The 15,159-nt window shown below is 35.5% G+C and overlaps 1 protein-coding gene across 1 annotated transcript in view; it reads right to left on the bottom strand.

Moving 5' to 3' along the window:
- prlra (prolactin receptor a) overlaps positions 1 to 14,724 on the bottom strand; it is a 38,339-nt gene extending 23,615 nt beyond the window's left edge. The window contains exon 1 of the mRNA XM_017715873.2: positions 14,567 to 14,724. The gene's annotated coding sequence lies outside the window, so the exon portion shown is untranslated. The remainder of the gene's footprint in view (positions 1 to 14,566) is intronic.
- Between the last annotated feature and the right edge of the window lie 435 nt (positions 14,725 to 15,159).

The following is a 15,159-nucleotide window of genomic DNA, read 5'->3' as shown; positions in this document are numbered from 1 at the left end:
TTCTTTAGTATTGCAATTATGCACACATTTAACTCAAGGCAGCTCAACATTTTTAAGCACAGTTATAAAATGTAGTTTTAAAAATATTTTTATGCACAGTTTCTATTGCATTGCTGAGTTTGACATATTGGGGAAGAACATAAAACATACAACATACCAGAACCTCTGCACGGGCAACTTTCGTATTTTATTTTTTTCCCCTAACATGTTAAATTAAGCAAATTTTAATTTTTTTTTTTGATCATTCTCTTTATTGGGTTAACAGGATAGAAAAACAATACAGGGCAAAGATTGATTACATTACCTTTTTTCTTTTTCCCATTAACCACCTAACCCACCTACTATCCCTCACCCACCCACACCAACCCTCACCCACCCTCAGTCATATTTAGGCTTCTACAACTACAACATCTGATAGTGTCTAACTCTTAGAATTCTAGAATTATTGCTGTCATGTTCCTACCCTATTTAATGTAATTACATACTTATGCCTAATTAATTACGTAGTAATTACAATAAGATTCTATTTACATTTACAGTCTGATGCCTGACTTTTTCTGTTTGTTTCAATGTTAGACATTATAAAAATTTCAAGATGGTACTTTTTCTCTACACAGAACGAGACACAACAATATTTTTAAATTCAATCCTTGTTTTGCACTTGTCTTAGACTTTACCTTTCTCTCTCTCTCTCGCTCTCTCTCTCACACACACACACACACACACACACACACACACACACACACACACACACACACACACACACAAACACACACACACAGCTGTTTCAAATCCAATATATCACCATCATTGCTGTGTATCAAAAAAGAGTCTTTGATCTTGAGTTGATGGCCCTGTTTGCTCTCATTAATTTTAAGCAAACTCTCAGACTGACATCAAGGAAAGACAAGCTACTGTTTGAATAGCCCAGTTCAACAACTTAGCCTTTCATCACTGAATCGGCTGGATGTTTGTCCACTATTGGAACTGCAATATGTCCCATTTAATCTAGAACTGTATAATTTACTGTTATTAATGTGCTAAAAAATAGTTCAAAATGAACATGCAAAATACATTGTTTGAAATGAATAACTGTAAATTTTCAGATCATTCTTAGTTCTCTTGTTTGAATATGACTTTTCCAATGCTTTGTAAGGCTTGTCTAACCTACGAACAGTTGCTAACACATTTTTAACACATTAAAGAACACATTTGTGGGTCAGAGCATTAGATAGGTCAGTCGACTTTGAAACCTTAAGTCGAAGTGTTGCTTTTAAAGTCTTATTAAAAGTTCAGCTTGGCAAGCAAATAGATATTATGCACTGCAATTTAAAGAAAATTACCATATTCAAGTGTATTCTCTATACAAGGTGTGTTCACTTATTTTCACTTAGAATATCAACAAAACATGCAAATTGACTAGGGGTGTTCAACCTTTTGCCTTTAGACAAATGGAGCTGGTGCTTTCTTTGAGCATATTAAACAAAACCCTACTGATCTTTTGCTGAATTATTAATGCGTTTAAACTATTATTTTGCTCATTATACTTTCAAGCGCCAAAAACATGTGGTGGACAAAGTTAGATCTCTCTTTCAGACTTTGTTACCCTGGAATAAACAGACTGTGAAGACAATTCTGGAAGGGAATGACAGAAGTTATTCCAGATACAATCTTTCTGGAGGTGACTTTCCAAGAAGTTGGTTTAGTATAAACATAACTGGAGCAGACTCGTCTGACCAGTTCTTTCTTTCTCATACACTGTTCGAGGGAAAGGGTCAAGGTGCTGTTTTAGGTGTTAATAGCAAGTCTTTCAGCTCATCTGGCCTTAACTTTCTGTTTTATATTACGTTTTTCCAATAAACGTAGATATTTAAAGGATAGTTTGAAAAAATAAATACATACATTTGCATATTATCCCCTCCCACCACATGTAGTTAATCAATTGAAGCATGTTCAGTAGAGCTATGAGGCTAATGTAGCTAACAAATAATAGAAGGTTATTTACACCAATTATGATTGTGTAAATTGCAAAGCTTGGAGCGGGTAGTCGGGAGAATCAAGAGAATCCTGTATGGGCCTGTAGTGTCTATTAGAAGCAAGTTTGAAGCAAGTTGATGATTCAAGCCTGCAGTTTCCCACATTGACTTTTGTTGTTCAGATCTGGAATTATATAACGCAGACCAGCCCAGCCCAAAACAGTCAACGGCAAACTACAGGTAGTTTAGCAGAGGAAGGCCAGTTTACCACTGTCTTTAAATTAGTTTCGCTAATGCTTTTTTCCAAATTTTCTGACATTTTCATCTTTTTCGTATCGTACTTTTATTTTTTCTATAATGAGATGGCTGGTCATCTAGATAAAATAAAAACTGTAAAGAGCATTTTCATTAAAGTTAGTACATTGCAAACTGATCATCACTGACGACTTGCTTGGATAGGATTTATTCTGCTGTTTTTCCGCTGTTTTGAATCTTCATATGAGTCATGTATAAAAATTGCAGTATCAATGGATTCTGTAGAGCATCGCTAGGTCAACCAGCACCATTCAGTGACCAATTACAATCAGCAAAGTAGGGCTGCACCAGTTGACTTATGACATACTAAGGCTTATTATTCAGTAATTACAGGGACTTTAGTGAAAACTGGCTGAGCTATTCTTAGGTTGTTTTTTTCTCTGTATGAAGATCAGATTTTTCCTCCATCATGGTGTGACAGTTTGCTTTTCTAAACTATTGTTAAGAGCACAGACTGAAACTAGTCTAAAGGTGCTTTCAGACACACAGCGCTGATCAGTGCTGATATCACAACAAGATATAATGGGTGGAATTTGGCATTTTTCCTAGAAAATCTTGAAAATCAATAAAACAGCATTCTATTTAATATTTTAAGTTGTTTTAAAGCGACAATGAAATTGCACTTATTCAAAATATCTTAGGAGAACCTTGTTTAACCCCTTAAGATCACAGTCTTATTACATACTAAGACTAATTACTCAGCAACTACAGGGACTTCAATACAAACTGGTTATTCTTAAGTTATAGAAGTGTGTAATAACACTTTAAAGGGTTAAACAGTTTAGCAATTGTTTTAACACATTTATTTTTATTTACATTACTCTTTAAATATTTTTATGTGTAATCATGGATTTATTTTATCATTTTAGTTGTTTACATTTTTTATATTTAAAAATGTAAAAGTGTCTTTTCTTTTGTTTTTGTACTTTTATTAAATAGGCATATTAATTTAAATTTATGTTTGGATCACTTCTATTCTTTCATGCGTAATTCTGTTTTCAGTGAACATAAAGAGCAAAATTCTGATGAACTGACGAAAAGTAAAATACAAGGTTTTGTTCCAGCAGTGATAATATGTTGTTATTTACAATTGTTTATTGTTTTATTTACAAACACACTGTAGAACATTTAGCTGCTTTATTAGACGTGGTAGAAGTGGTAGCGTATACTGTACTGTGCAAAAGTATTAGAGATTTAACAAAAATTATAAGAAGGAAATGTTTGTTACATTAACGTTAGAATAAATAAAAAGATAAATAAGTAAACAATCCATTGTGTTAGTATGGGTGTGATTGTGTCAGCTTAACCAGTGTTAAAACTCTCCTTGAGCAAGTCCAGTATCAACAGCTACTGTCCAATACCTTCTTTATCTAATCGATCCATCCTGAAGGAATTGAGCAAATCCACACAATTCATGTTCATTTGTGTTTATTCTAAAGTTATGTACTGTTTTTTACACTTAATGCCAGAGAAATCGTTGTAGGTTTACAATTTTCTGTTGTGGATAAAGATATTATTTTTATAAGTTATTACTATTAAAAGAGCTCATTACTACAGAGAGATTCACTTGAAAGAGGCTCCAATTATTCTCTTGTAACTCCCATTAGGATGAAGCTTCTGAACCAAAAAAATATGTTACATGCCTTGACATAATCAACTGCATTACATGCAATGCTGGAAGAGATCTCTGTTTTCTGCTAGACATATTTTGGTGCCCCACGACCCTGATGGAGAAGCGGCTTAGAAAATGGATGGATGGATGGATGGATATTTTGGTGCAGCGCTCCATATTCTTGCAGTTGCAAATGGAGGTTAAACGTTGTGACGGCTGTCCGGCACCTACCTCATCGCTCCAATGCAGGGGCATCCTGGCTTGTTTGAAGCTCCATACACCGAGGACCACATTGCACTTTGTTTCGTTCAGATTGCTTCATCCTACCGAGAGTTACTACAGAATATTTGGGGCCTCTTTCAAGTGAATCTCCCTGTATTATTAAGCTAGCTGACCTCAAACCTGTAACTGTATAACTGTATAAATGCTTACAGGAACTCAGCTCATGACTAATTCACGCTCTCTGTGCTACCTGATACAAACACTATGCCGTCCGACTGCTACAGAAATTGACTCGTAATTAAGCTGCTCCCACCTGGCCTCCAACAATGTAGCGGCTCTAAAGCTCCCACAGGTAGAGCACCTGCACAGGTGAGTTTACACCGATCAGCTTTCAGCTCCATCACCTCCCATTGCAACACTACCCTCAAACTCACACCTCACACACAGGCAAGGTGTAGTGTGCTGGCTCTGAGAGAAGCTGACCAGATATCAGATACAGCATGATGTCCTGGAGTGCTGAAAACTAATGGCGTGATTGTACACCATCAGTGTTTTATAATTATATATCTTGCTTTTTGTCTTGATTTAAATTTATTGAAGTTATTGTTGTGTGTGGAGTCTTGCTTATACAGAGAAAAGCCATCCTTTATATATTTGATGCATTTTTTGACATAAAAACAAATAAAAAGTAATTGGACTTCCAAAAGGGATTAACCCCATAAACCACAGTCTTATTATTCAGTTATTCAGTAGCTACTATAAAACTGAAGTGTACATTCCGCAGATCTGAGAGTGTGGAATTGAATGTGACCCACATGTGGAGGGGTTAAATGTTGTTACGTTGTTATATAATTACTTGAAGTTGCATAATGAGCTAAATGTACAGTTGATTTTAATTCAAATAATATCTCCTATCATAATAGATTGTAAAATCTACATAGAAAGCCAAATGTGGTATGAACAGAACATTTGGAATTTGCACTTTCTCTACTCACAGGTCAAATGAGATATCAGTAAACGTGTCGTGTTGTGTTCTTTGTTTCTGACTTTTGAAAGTTTTGAAAGTTTCAGTCTGTAGTTTAGTTGCTAAGCTAGTGATCTAGCAAAAGTAAGCTGAATGTGGTCAGGAGTACTGACCAGTGAAAGAAAGTTTGGTAACACTTTAGGCCCATATTCATAACCCATCATAAATGCACTTCTATCTCTTTGTAACTTGGTAATAGTGCTTTGTAAACATATGACTTTGATGACTTGAATATGTAGTAACACAAGTGTCACACTGTCTGTTATGAATCCCTGTAAATGGATAATGGCCTGTATATAATTATAAAGCACCTATATCATGCATAAACAATTATAAAAACATTATAAACACTTAAGAAGCCAGCACTGAACGCTTCACGCAAAGTGATTGATATTTGATGGTATTTTTTATATAAATAAATAATTATAAGGTAATATTAACTCATTTTTGGAAACATTTCATTCCAAACTGTTTTCAAAATCACAGACACAATTATTTATTTTGAACATTTATTCTATAATGTCCAAATATGACCAAAATACAAAAATGGTACCTAAACCTTTCAGGGCAGGAAGCCCAACTGATACTGCAGTAATAAGAGATACACAGAATATTGTGGCGTGCACACTGATAGACACATAAACACTACATGTTACATTAAACAGCCAAATACGAATAACCTACAATATCAAACACTGTACCTAAAGCACTCACTAATAGTATTTGTTTATAATGTTTTTTTATATATAATTGTTAATAAGTGTTATGGATGCTTTATAATTATGTACAGGTCATGATCTGATTAAAAGGCATTGTTATGGATAGTGACGCTTGTGCTTCAATAGTACATTATTAGATACTATATATACACATATGTATGCTCACAAGGCATTATTGGACTTTATATGTATGACAACAAAGCATTGCTTCCAAGTTACAAAGCGTTATAAGCACATTTATAACAGTTTACGACTGCAAGTTGACAGAAAGTGTTACTGAAAGCTTTAGATTTGTGTATTGAGAATGAATGTATGAATGTATTAAGAAGAAGATGGATGAAAAATGAGAAGTCATCTGGAGCTCTACTTCCTTTTCTGTGCCCCGCAGGTAATGAAAAAGGTGGAGGCCAAAATGAAGTGGTTTCACAATAGCTCTGAGTAGCTGAGTAAGTGGCGATGGAATTTGATGGGTGTGTTTATATAAAAGAACACTGAGTGGAAGATGTAGCTGCTGACAAGCTTCTTCAAAATTTTGTGTTGCATAAAGCAGTTAAGAATGCAAAATATGCTTACATAATGTTTCATATGCGGGGATACGTTTAATTTGCTATACAATTATCTAAAGAACGAGCAAACTACTTTCTTGTTTATTCATCCATTTAGTACTTCACTTGTAGGTTGATTCTGGTTTCATGGTGTAATGTATCATCATTATAATGACTTACACTATAAACTAGATTAATAGCTGACGTCCACAGTGACATAAAAGCCGCACTAAAGTGTTTAACTTCCTGTCACTTCCCATTTCCAGCATGGGCGCACACTCAAACACACTTGCAGCCCGTTGTCTGCTCAAGTGAGTCCAGTAGAAAGACTAGCAGTGAAGAGATTAAAGGCAGTGAGGAAACAAGCCATAAATCCTATCTGTGACTTCATTAACTGGTTTACCGTCATTGCAGTGTGTTCCAGTACAGCTGATAAAGCGCTGAGTGTGAAATGTTTAGTGTATAACAGTGATCTATTTTTCCTGTTTTTCCCAAGTAGGGAATAATGATTAGGACCATTTTCCGTCCCCTGTAATTGTGTTTATTATAGTGCTCTTGGGTTTCCAATGTAGGGAGTAGTGACTCGGAACCATTTCTGTTCTCTATAACAGTGTTCTGTATAGTTCCCCTGGATTTATAAATATAGGTAACAGTAAATCGGGACTATTTCTGTTCCCTATAATAGGGTTCTCTATAGTGCTTCTTGTTTTCCAATATAAGGAATAGTGATTAGGGACCATTTCTGTTCTCTGTAATAGTGTTCTATATAGCATTCCTGGATTTACAATGTAGAGTATAATTAATAGGGACCATTTCTGTTCCCTATAATATTCTATGTGGTGCTACCAATGTAGGGTAGAGTGGATGGGAACAATTTTGGTTCCTATGTAGTGCTATATTTCTATGCAGTGCTCCTGGTTTTCCAATGTAGGATATAATGAATAGGGACTATTTCCGTTCCCTATAATATTATATGTGGTGCTTCTGGTTTTCCAACATAGGGTACAGAGAATGTGGACTATTTCAATCCCTACAGTAGTTTTCTCTGTAGTGCTCCTGATTTTCCAGTGTAAGGAATAGTGTGGCATGTGCCTGGCCTGCGGGCCCAGACGGTGATGGCCGCAGAGCTGGCAGGAAGGTGGGGACCGAACATCCAGCAGTGACGAACCTTGGCAAGGATGGCAGGGAGCCATGAGTGTGGACGGGGTGGAGCGCATGCCACAAATAGCGATTAGGGACTTTTTCATAGTAACATGACTTTTTGTTGATAGCAATAATAATGTAACATGATTCTTTAAAGTAAATTTTGGACCATTTCTGTTTGGCATAAATTTTAAACACAATGCAAAGTCTAACTGGAACTTTCAAGTTCTGTAAAAAAAATAATGAATGTCATAATTTGCATGACAGTAACGATGTAGTGGTCTTGATTTTCGAATGTAAGGAAATTGATTAGAGTCCATTTCTGTTCCCTATAATAATGTTCTATAGTGCTCCAAAGTAAGGAATAGTGATTGTAAGATCATTGTTCACCCTTTTAGTATTAGCAGTAGTAAAGTGCAATTTCTTCCATTGTCCGAAATCTGTTGACTTCACAATCTTCTAGAACGTGAACATTTTTATCACTTGGAGTGTCAGCCACACATATGCTTGTATCCCGTGATTTTCCAAGAAATCTCTTTGTGCAAATTTACTTTCACTGTCATGCATTACAGGCCTCCTTTCAGATGCATCCAACATCTGAGGTGACTGAAACCAATGAAAATGGGCTATGAAGATAGTGGCAGTTTTTATTATCCCGTCCAATAAGCAACCAGTTGAAAAGATTCCTTTAACACACTGTAGGCTTACAACCATCATAACTTTACAAGTAAGCTGTTTTAATGGACTTTGCACAGTGAGTGCAGGTTGCTAAAGGCTTTTCTAGAGGTACTGTGCTTAACTGGCGCAAACAGAGCAGCTCCTTCTCATTGAAATCTCACTGAGGAAACACCAAGTGCTCACAGAGCTGAACAGTGGCTGACTGAGTGCAGCACTGCAAAGCAATGGAACATCCTGGAAATGCTTTTAGTTATTAAAGCTTTTGAAATTAAAAAAAAATTTTAAAAAGTACAATTTTAGCATAGCTTTTCTGTCTTAGCAGTCTGGTGAGCAGTCTTGCTCTAAACCTCTGAGCTGTGGCTGTTAAGGCTTCTGAAAACATGTTTCAGAACAGCATTCATGACCTAAGACCGAGTTAAACACACTTGTAAGGGATATTAAGACATTCCTCAATATCATCACAGCCACCTGTAATGTCAAACTGTGTTTTACAAAATAAAAACCTATAGAAACATATTGCTAAACAAAACTTTGTATCTCCAAAGTGGAAAAACTACTTTACTTTTAATGTAAGTCAATGGAACCAGACTTTCTTCCAAGAAATGTTGGGACATTACTTTTGGTCCATTCATCAGGAAATGTACACACAATGTAAAAGGCGACACACATACACACATACACACACACACACACACACACACACACACACACACACACACACACACACACACATATTCTAAGCTGCTTCTCCCTCAGGGTCGCGGGGGGATGCTGGAGCCTATCCCAGCAGTAATCGGGCGGAAGGCAGGATACACCCTAGACAGGTCGCCAGTCCATCTCAGGGCAGACAGACAGGTGCAGACAGCCACTCACACACTCACACCTAGGGGCAATTTAGCATGTCCAATTTGCCTGACTTTCAAATAATGTCAAAAACTGAAAAATTACAAAAATGGAGAGACAAGGTTTTATTCCAACAGCAGCAATATATAAAAAGTCTAGAGCAACCACAATAGGATATCTGTAGGAAACATCTATAGAAAGTCATAAAAAAGTCAATTAAATGATATATGCAAAGTAACCTCTATAGAAAGTCTATGGGAACCTCTTTAGAAAAGCAATAAAAGGTCTATAGAAACCTCCTTAGGAAGTATTTAAAAAGCTGTAAAGTAAATAGAAACATTAATAGAAAGTCTATTGAAATCTGTACAGAAAGCCTCTGGAAACATTTACAGACAATCTATAGAAACTGTTATAGAAAGTGTTTAGAAACCTATATGGAAAACCTTCATGGGAAGTCTATAGAAACCTGTGTAGAAAGCCTGTATAAACATTTACGTAGGCTAAGGCTAATGAAACTTCTAGAGAAAATCTACAGCAACTTTAATAGAAAGTCTAAAGAAACTTATATAGAAAAACCTTTAAAAACCTTTCAAATCTGTGCAGAAAGTCTATGAAATCAATGTTGAAAGTTTATAAAAATCTCCATAGAATGCCAATAAAACCTTCCACAGAAAATCTATAACAACATCGATAGACAGTCTGTAGAAACCTCTGTTTCCAGTAAACGATCTATAATAAACTCTTGTTGTCTGATGTTTTATGGTGTCAACATCTGTCTCTGCCTGTCTGTTGACAGATAACTCACTCTTTCCACGACTATCTGTTTTCTTAGCATCTAAATGATTTTTACCAGCATGTTGACATGTAGACACGCCTGCATTCTGGACATCATTACACATATTAGACTTTGTGTGTGCTAGCAGTGGTTCAGCAAGGCTTATGATCAAATTAGGTTAAAAAATGCAGTTTTGCTCCCAATAAATTAACGTCTTGAATTCAAAGTTGTGCTTTGAATTTACTTGATTTAAATGTGTTAACTGAATAAAAAGTGAATAAAATGTCATTCTTGCCCTCATTTGTTACACACAGCACCACACACCATGTCAGGGTCACTGCAGTGCTGAGAAAGATCCACCACCCAAATAATATCTGGTCAACAGAAGTTCTGCGGTCAGAAACTGACCAGTGACGGATGCAGTAGAGGAAACAGATAAATTGGGCAGCAATAAATGAGCTACAGTCTGTAGCTCTACTCCTGTATAGTGAACCTATAAGATACATTGAGCTCATAAAGTGGATAGTGAGTGGAGACAAAGATAAAGTATATGGTACTTCATGGTATGTAGGATGGTGCTGTGCATTCTGTATAACACAATGGATTATATAAAAAGAAACATTTAGAACAAGTAATCATGATGCCAGATGAAGCCAGATTCCTGAGGACATCCCATTCAAAGTCTAACTGACCTTTAAAATACAGTAAAGTGATAAAAAAATACTAATCCCAAACACAGATGTCTCTCGCTAGCAAATCAATAATGAAACTTTGTCAGATTATAAAATAAAGCATGACGAAGTGATTTAGGTCACTGTTTTAGGCCCAGATAATCTCAGGTAAAGCTTCATGATCCTCCTGTTGGCTGGAATGGTACAAAACTCAAAAGGGAACTTTCATCCCTTTTCAGATTAGAACATTCAAGAACTTTGGAAAATAATAATGCTTTGAATTGAATGAAATCAGTTGTGTGCATTGATCCACACATATATAACACATACAATAAATACAATGATTGCTAAAAGGAAGCAGTTGCTGCCTTTGCAATGCATTTGTTTCAGTGCAATTAGACCTAATCAAATAATCTTCCCACTTCCCACCAACTTTTCCAGATTTCTACATAATTAAATGGTTCAGATGCAAACAACGTCATTGAAAGCTAAATGCTAGATGTGAAATGTTCCATTCTAGAGAAATGTACTCAGAACTCTTAGCAGTGGTGTTGATAGGAACCAAAAGTCTGAAGTATGTAATGTCTCTGAAAGTTATTACATAAAGTGCTTGTGAGTACGCTGCCAGATGCCTGAGATGATAGTTTTGAGGCAAAGTTTTGACCTAAAACATATTTTTAAAATCCACCTGCGGTGAATGACCGTATGAAGCACAGAGATATCTGGACAGCTCTCAGTGTCATCACAGCCGTTTATCATGTCAAACTGTCCTGCGTGGTCAAAACTTAAAGTAACATATGTAGAATGTCTATAGAAATCTCTACAGAAAGCCATTTACAGACAGTCTAGAGAAATTGCTACAGCGTTTCTGTCAAGAACATCTATAGAAAGTTTGCAGAAACCTTTACAAAAAGTCAATAAAAATATATATACAAAGTTTGTAGAAACCTCTGTAGAAAGTCGATAGAAAACATTTAGAGAAAGATAACATTTACATAAAATCTAAAAACTCACACAGTGACACAATAAGTATAGAAGGTCTATAGAAATATTCATTGGAAGTCTATTGAAACATCCATAGAAAAACTTATGGAAAGTCTGTTCAAATCTGTTCAGAAAATCTATAAAATCACTGTAGAAAGTCTATAAAAACCTCTCTCATGGGGGAGAGATACATGCTGCGTTCTATAAGGCAAAATAGTCCCCAAAGAAAACTGTTTTTCCAGACAAATCACAATTCTATCATCATCAACATTACATATAAAAACTCATGTAGGCTCACTGGTGGTTTCAGGCAGTAAATAAAATTATTATATTTGCATGGCAATCATTATGAGCCCTGGTTCCTATCACCACTGTAATGAAATCTGTGCATTTCTCTACAGGGAATCTGTTAAACAATTCATTAAACACTTTGCTCTATACTTAATCAGAAACCTGTCATTTCGTCTGTTACAGAATGTAAGACGAAGCAGGTTAGTGAAGGTAAGTAGCTCATTTTCATTGTGCCAAGCACCCGATGTAGTTGAAGCCAAATCCAGGCCCAACCACACGCAGGATTAGGCCTGGAAAAGCTCATTACATAATCTCTCATTATATCAGCACTTTCCAGCATGCCGTTATAATTAGACAGCAAAGCCCCTCTTTGGTGGGCTTCTCTGCATTATCCCAACACCACCCCCCATTTAAAAACCTTACAGTTACACTATAACCTTTCGTTTTAAACCTTTGAGCTCTAAGTTAACTTTAAACAGTGTCTTCTATTGGTCGGCCTAGTGAAGAAAACCCGTCTTGGTTTATTTAGTTATATACTGCTGTTGTTGGAGGAAAACCTCATATGTCCAAAATAATAGCTTTACAGGAGAAGGGAAAACCTACTTTACTTTTAATGTAAATCAATGGACCCAGACCTTTTTCCAAGTTATTCTGGGCCATTTGCTTTGGTCCATTCTTCATTAAATTTACGCACAACGTAAAGAGCAAAAGACATTGTGTCAAAAATAGAGAAACAAGGTTTTCTTTCAACAGCAGTGATATACATCTGTATGGAAACATTTGGACACCCAACCTCAAATTATATATTTTGTCCTTTTTAATAAGTGAAAATGAGCCATCCCACAATAAATCCACTTCAGAATACACACCTAAATATTATTTATTATTTTATTATGTTATTTTTAGTGCAAAATATAGATTATTTCCTATTTTACCCTATGCAAATAGCATAAAAGACTACATGCCCTAACTTTTGCACAGTTCAAATTTGATCTTTTTCTGTTATCCAGTATGTTAATTCAGCAATAAATAAATAAATAAATAAAAATAATTAAAAACAGTGATTTTGCATTGAAATGTGCAGAAGTGTGTTCTCTGTAGAAGATGTGTTTTCACTTATTTTCACTTACAAAATCAACAAAACGTGTCATTGGACCACACTTTTGCATTGACTGTGTATTTTTCTACAAGGTATTGCAATACATCTAACCCACTGACTAACAGTAGGTAAAGAAAGTCTGTTTAACCCAGATAACCTGAGTCTTTGACAAATGACAGAGTTAAACTGTATTGAACCAAAATCCTAAATGTTTTCTTTTCACCTTCAACCATCTACAGTGTTCTATTCTATAACACAGTGTAAGTCTGGCAAAGAAAACTTGTTGTAAAGTTGTACTCATTTGCTATTTCTCTCTAAAATAATATCAAAGCAATTAGTATCCAAATTGGCAAGCTGTTGTGAAGACAAACAAACCAAACTCAAATGCTCAAATGCACAAACAGTTGCATAATAAAGAACCCAAATTCACATCACATGTCTGGTTTCTTGCATTACATTGCAACACCAACATTGAATTCAAGTTAAAGCAAACACCAAACCGCTGTTTGTTCAGTGTAATACAACACTTTTCAATTATCTTATGTTAACAATGTACCAGAATCAGGCCCCGATTGGTGCCCAGCACGCCATTAAAGACACCTGTTGAGCAATAATACATTTCCATGAAGTGTAAACACACTCATCTATTTTCATCTGCACGAATACAGCAGCACAAGCCCTGATGCTGATGCTGACGTGACACTCAAAAAAAGGTTGTTTAGCCAGTATTACTGTAGTCAGTGTCTATCTAAATGTACCCAGGAAAGATAAATGAGCACACCACATGTAATGTTCTGTACACAGGAGTAACATAAAATGACAATATAATGACATCTACAAAGTAATATAATGAGGGGGTATGGAGTATTATTATAAGACAATACAGTATAGAGATTGTATGACAGTAGAGTGGGTTATTACAAAGTAGCATAGAGTATAATTATAAAGCCATATACTGTATACATATACTTACAATAACTATACAAATACTCTACTGCTTTTTTTACATTTAGAGTATTATTATAAAGCAGTAGAGTATTATTTGTGAACAATAAAGAATATTATTACAAAGAAGTATAATATTATCAGAAGACAGCACAGAGTATTATTATGCAGCATTAGAGTTTAATTAAAAGCCGGCATAGAGTATTATTTGTGGACCATATGTAGTATTATTACAAAGCAGTAGAGTATTATTTGAAGGCAGTAAATAGAATTATTAAAAAGCAATACAATATCGTTTGAAGGCATTGTAGAGTATTGTTTGTGGATATTCTAAAGTATTATTACAAAGCAGTAGAGTATTATTATAAAGTAGTAGTGTATTATTTATGGGCAGTATGGTATTAATTGTGGGCAGTATAGAGTAACATTATAAATCAGTAGAGTATTATTATAAGGCAGCAGAGTATTATTTATGGGCAGTATAGAGTAACATTATAAAGCAGTAGAGTATTATTATAAGGCAGCAGAGTAATATTTATGGGCAGTATAGTATTTATTATGGGCAGTATAGAGTATTGTTATAAAGCAGTAATTATTTATGGGAAGTATAGAGTTTTATTATAAAACAATAGACTTTTATTTGAAAGTATTGTAGAGTATTATTACAAGACAGTATAGAGTACTAGCATAAAGCAGTAAAGTATTATAATCTTCAGATTCTTACCTGCTCCCACTTTAGTCTCCTCTAAGGAGGTGAAGCGCTGCATTTAAACCTGCGGAGTGTATAATCAGCCCTGATGTTGTCGAAGTAAAACACACACTAGAGCTCCGGAACTCAGCTCCTTCTCACACAGTCACAAACACACACATACTGCTGGAGCACTGGCTGCGTCCAGACTAACCAGTCTGGAGGAGGGAGGGGCATTGCCATGACAACACTGCCTGCCCACCATCTATCAGCTCCGCCTCCCTCAGAGACTCCTCCTATCTGTCCAGATCTCCTCTGTACACACATACATGTTTGTAGAAAGGCTGCTTTGGGACAGTGAGTCATAAAAGCACCATACAAATAAAACTCAGCTGAACTGGATTAAACTGAACTATAGATGTAGTCTGAGACATTTGGTATTTACATAATTTAAAGCATTTTAATCTTCACAGATTTCATTCTTCAGTAGAATTAAGGACATTGTACTGATAAATGAATGGTTATACTGTTTTTAATAACAACACTGATATAGTTCACATTTTTAGTTTGATTTGTGCACAATAAATGACATTCAATAAGCTTCAGAACTCTCCAGATATTATGATATA

The sequence above is a fragment of the Pygocentrus nattereri genome, chromosome 16 (assembly GCF_015220715.1).
Source record: "Pygocentrus nattereri isolate fPygNat1 chromosome 16, fPygNat1.pri, whole genome shotgun sequence".
NCBI classification, from domain to species: domain Eukaryota; kingdom Metazoa; phylum Chordata; class Actinopteri; order Characiformes; family Serrasalmidae; genus Pygocentrus; species Pygocentrus nattereri.
This window is presented reverse-complemented; position numbering and strand designations above follow the sequence as displayed.